Source organism: Opisthorchis viverrini (assembly GCF_000715545.1).
Source record: "Opisthorchis viverrini unplaced genomic scaffold opera_v5_22, whole genome shotgun sequence".
Classification (NCBI taxonomy): Eukaryota; Metazoa; Platyhelminthes; class Trematoda; order Opisthorchiida; family Opisthorchiidae; genus Opisthorchis; species Opisthorchis viverrini.
In genome coordinates this window covers 1,114,906-1,120,628 of record NW_008751678.1, presented here as the reverse complement: position 1 = coordinate 1,120,628, position 5,723 = coordinate 1,114,906, and positions in this window count along the sequence as shown.

Genomic DNA, 5,723 nt, shown 5'->3' with positions numbered 1-5,723 from the left:
CTAGTGTTCTTAAATATTTTTTAACTCATGAGACGAACTATGATCTTACCTATCCGCTTTACAAACCATGGAACTCAATAAAATATGTCCAGCGCTATGGTGTAAAGTCCAAGTTGTTGAACTATTTGAAAATAGCAGAGGTTATACGAAAAGCTCAGCAAATTATTCTCACACCGAACCTGTTCACAAGTTTCCGATACGTCGGAGGCGCTTAGATGTGTTTCACCAAAAAGTTCGGCACGGAAAAAGCACACGTTCGTAGCATAAGCCCGTATATCAACGATGGAGTAACGACGCCCGAAGCACCAATAGTGGATACTTGTCAGAACGTTTTCTTCAACGGTACAAGAGTTGGCTGGTTACAAGTACTTCAAGGGCAAAGCCGGAAATCTAGAGGAAGATTGGCGATTTCGACCAAGAATCAGAGGCCGTTTTTGAAAATAGAAACGTTGAACAAAATTGTTTACTTTAAGGAGAAACTCGTGTAAGATACTGACAGGCGGATTAACTTTGAAATGATTGAAGCAGGCTTGGAAGCAAGGTTACAGAGAGATATCATCCAGTTCTTGAGAAATTTTTCATCCTGGCGGAACATTTTGAGTACCTCTCGACGAAAGTTAATCACTCGGGAAGGCCAGGGAAGAGGTGAGGTACAAGAAGGGAAGAGGAGAGGTGGTGGAAAAGCTTTTACCAAAAAGGTTTTGGAAGTTTAGATGCGCTGCATACATGTCGTCAGAAGAACATATTCCGAGTAACACTTTCAAGAGCTTGCCTGACCATTGTGCGATAAAGTTATCCTTGACACCACTGATCTTTGATGAAGTATTGTTCACGGCAATTTACTCGGCGCATACTAAGAGTCGGGGATACACCACCCGTGACGTACTTGCTTTACATCAGCAAACCCATACGTTTACATTTGAAACATTTGAGGATAGTTTGCTCATTGGTTTAAATTGCAAATAAATTGCCGGATGCCATCAAACTGGGTAAACCTTGAGCCCTCCAAAAGTAAGCATCCCCGGGATGGTTGGTAAAATTTGTACCTACCACCTCGGTCAGCCGAGAAGTACCTAAAAAATCCACCATGGGAGGTGAACGCCTGTTCTGACAAGGAGTGGGAAAAATGATGTGACAGTTGAGTGGAAGACTGGCATTCGAGGGCAAGGGCTTGGATTGGCGAATCACATAACGCAACTATAATTTGGGTGGTTGTGTTTCCCTAAGGGATAATGTGAACCGCTTGCCACCTTGGAAAAGCGTCTACTATCTCTGTCCGGAAGCCTGTTTGCTTGTGGGGTAGCTGATGCCATAAAAGCTCTGGGGCAAGTATACTGAACTCATCGGTCGCCATCAACGATTGCCTTGATATTTCACGGAGTACCTTCTCCAGAAATCCACGACAATAATCCGTCCATCACGATATCTAGGCAATCAGGCAGAACGGATGTTCAGCAGAGGAAGATGTCTCTCTGGCATGAGGAGAATTCTCGTGCGACTTCTCTGATCTATCGATCACCGAATTTGAATTGTCTGACGGCGGTCTTTTACAATGGTAACATTGTGGCAATTATTTGCTACCCCCCAAAAGATTTTCACCACGCCGATGCGAAACATAGCTGCTGCTCAACCAAATTTCAGCCCCGGAGCAAGAAAACTCATAGGATTATAAAAAGGCAAATGAGTATCTTCACCTTATGGGAAGCCCTGTGCTTTCGAAAAACTGCCAATAACAAGAAGTCCACAGAGTCCGCGAATAAGTACACCCGGACGCATTCTTGAGGAGGACACCATCAACAGGAATAAGCTAACCCCTTTGTTAGCAAACTTATGCTTATCACACAAGCGCAAACCTATTTAAGCTATGTGATGCCAAGTCTGTTACAAGGATCACTTGAGCAACGTGTCCCATAAGGTTTCCAGCCAGGCGCAAGAATAATCATGCGGAATGTACCCAGGAAGGCACACAGGGCGCCAATTAGCCGCACAATGCTCTCAGGTGAAAGACCATTACGTGTGAAGTAACACATTTTGCGTCAAAATGTTGCATTTTGTTGCGTACGTGCCCAAACCAAAAACCATTCTACTCTACGCATATACTTTTGCAGCTCACCAAATTTCATTGTCCACTGAGGTAATCATACCTCTGGCGGGAATGTCTGATGGAATAATTTCCCAGCATCGCTGAGACCCCGGGATGCATAAATGTGGCTCGAATGTTATGACTGGTACTCTTAACCCGATTGCTCGATTGCTTTAATCCATCAGGGGCACGTCATAGTTGCCGAAAATTCAATTCCACTGTGCGACTACTGAGTGCCAGCGCGGAGACACAGCAACACCGTGATTAAAAGTGCTCGCCCTTATTTTTGTGTTTTTTTTGTCCCTCTGCAGATTTCTAAAAAGGGCTTAGATTGGAGGAAGGCTTTCTCTGGCACGGGGCTGTTGGAAAATTAAGCTGTTCTTAATCGATCAAACTTATCCGCCACTCAAATGAACATGACTTTGATAAGAGCATGCATACGGGTTGTTTCAATACAGACGTACTTCAACCTGTTAACGCCGGTTACTCGATTGAGTCGACTGCTTGATACGCAAGCTTCAGGTTGTGGTACACTCTCACTTGCTTTTGTACCAGCACTGTACACTTGCAGGTAAAGTATTTGGTATTTAAAGAAAACTCTATTTCTAGGGGGTCCACAGCAAAGAGAACACAAAAGTCCGGACAATTAATATCAGCCGAAAAACAACAGGGAATATTTCATTGGTGTACAGGGTGGATTCACTCAGTGCGGCATCAAGAAAGTGTAGGAAAACTGACGGAAGTTCATACCAGTGAACGCGGAAAACGCAGAAAAAGCACCTCGCGTTCACGCACACAACCACATATATTGGTACGCGATGCCCATATCGGGGATAAATTGTTATGTGTGATGCCTTTATTTACCATGCACTGTACCGGTCTGTGATGCTTGGCATAGTCAAAAGCACGGCTCAGATAAAGAGCAGCAATTATCTTTGAACGATTGTATGAAAAGCGCTGTTGGATGGGTAAAGAATGCAGCAGAATGTACACGCCTGGCGCAAATCCAAAAGTGAATTTCACAATTTTGTGCCCTATTATTATCTTAATACTGGTCTAAGACGGTGATTTTATGGACTTTGATTCTACGATGCCATGATGGTTTCAGCATAACGCGTGGCATCTCATTTTTCAGATGAAAATATTTTTTGATATGCCCAGTTTCGCCTTGGGTCCCACGAGAACCCTATCCACACGTACGCTAAGCCTCGATTGTCGTCCGACAGAATCATATGCGCTGTTCAGATGGATAATACGTCGGCAGCGTGCAGTGAATGTAACCTGTCTGAGCTACACCGCGTATCTTGTTACTCCCCGGCAATAACACGCTGATTTCTTCAGCTGCAAATCTTATTACACAACCTGGCGTGTTCTTCTTTGCGACCTTTTGAACACTGCTTAACAGTTTGATAGAGTCGTTTCAATTATCAGTCAGAAGAGTCCTATTTGCTCACGGGTTGTTAGTTGCGACAATAAATGAAATCCTCGTGTTGCTCCGGATGGTATCACTAAAACTGTACTCACCCCTATATAAACCAATGTGCTACACTTTCTGGACTGCCCGTTGGCTACTGGTATTCACATGCACATCCGCTGTACCCAAGTGGGACAATCAGCTGTCCTACACTTTTTGGTGAATTAGTTCTGATAATGAATTTTTATCCGCCCTCCTTAGCACAAATGTCCTGAACCGGTCTGGCTCCAACCGGCAGAGCAATCCATATTGTGCCGGCTCAGTCTTGGGGCCGCTAACGCTTGGCACAATCACTCCGGGGGCATGCAAATCTTCCGTCAGATTACGGCCATTGTTCTCTTCCGGACCCCAATATCTGTGCACTTTCATATTGAGTTCGATTTAGTACCACTGAAGGTCATACTAACTTAGCTATTTTGCCTGAGGATACCTGCACCGCCTTACATATCCTAAAGATGAAAGGAGTACCGGGAAGTAATCAAAGACCCGCACTGAAAAAACGCACTTGTCCATTCTGATTATCCAGTCAGGGGGCCAATGAAGCGTTGCAAGGACTTTTCTTTACTCCGGAAAGCCGAAAGAAAAGGGAACAAAATACTCACCTCTCAGCTAGAGTATTAACCCCCACCGAGGAGTCAAAACAGCCCCATCGTTCTTCAAAAGAGTCCCTTGTGTCATCCTTCATTTTATATCGGAAAAAACGATGAGTTCTGCTATTGCCGTTCTACCCTTGACGTAATCTATATCCCTCAACCTTTCTCTTTTCAGGAACAAAATACTAAATTATTTCCCCCGGAAAAACTGGCACGTCTGTGACCACCGATTCATTCAACCTCCGCCTCCGCAGCCTCGGCTCCACCGAATCCGCAGACTCAGAACTGAATAAAATCCCTCAGGGTGTCATGACACTCAGTTGCACCCTTTAAACTTCAGACCTGTTCGTCACGAATCCGACCATTTGCTCTAACATACTGGCACCCACGATCTCCGGGAGACTCGTATTCGGGGCTATTCCCACCGAGAGATATCCGGTGCGCACTTAGCCTTTAAAACTAATACACTAGCCCTGTTTGTGATATAAAAACTTCGTGGGCTCAAAAATGACCGCCGTATCCCACGACTCAAACACTAGTCAACCAATGCCAAAGTCGATACTCCCACCAGGACTCAGAGAAAGCGTTCGGCCACCATCATTTTTGTCTACCCAAACCGTCTACTCAAACCGCGCCAAAACGCTCAAGGATCCAGAAAGGCGAAAGCTTGCAACAAACTTTTGATCAACAGCAAATCTGGTCGACGAAAAAGGGATGCTGGAAGAGCTACAAACAGCATCGATCGAATTTTTCGCCCATGGGAAAAAAACTCCGTCCTCCAAAGCCAAAAAGCCCGAGCAAACCGAGCTCTCACGGAACAAAAAACCTGCAGGCGAAAAGCACCCCCAGAATCCACATAGGCCGGAAGCAGACAACATCGCCCCAGAGGCCCCCTTGGAACCTTGGACTCAGACTCAAACCTGGTGCACAACTATTAAGTCTGCTAACCACCCTGGTTACTCAACTTTCGGCTCCTCACCCTCGGAGGAAGCAGAGGCAGTGTTGAAATGCTTGTACACAAACTGCCTCAGCCTTTTCGACAAACTCGGCGATGTTAAACAGTCAGCTTGCCTTGAAAAACCGTCCATAATCGCACTCACAGAGACCTGGCTCACACCAGATGTCTCTGACGCGGAGATCTCGATGGACGGTTACTCTATTTTTCGAGCTCACTCAAAACGAGGGAGGGCCGGTGAGGTTGCTCTGTACTTACATGCGGCCCTACCAATCCCGATTGTCCTCTCTGACACCAACCCTGCACCCTTCTGCGATGCACTGTGGGTCCAAATCCCGCTGCGCGGGTCCGATTCTCTCCTTCTCGGCGTGGTCTACCGTAGCCCTTCGAGTCCCCCTGAAGATGACCAATTCCTCATACAAACCCTTGAGCAACTCTCCTCCAACTACCATTTCACTCATCTCCTGCTGGTAGGTGACTTTAACGCCCCAAAGACCTCCTGGATTGCACTCCAGCGCGTCGAATCAGGCGGATCTTTTGCAGCGGCGCTGTTAGAAGTTGTTCAACAGAGCGCTTGGACCCAACATGTCGCTGCACCCACCAGATACCGCGCAGGCC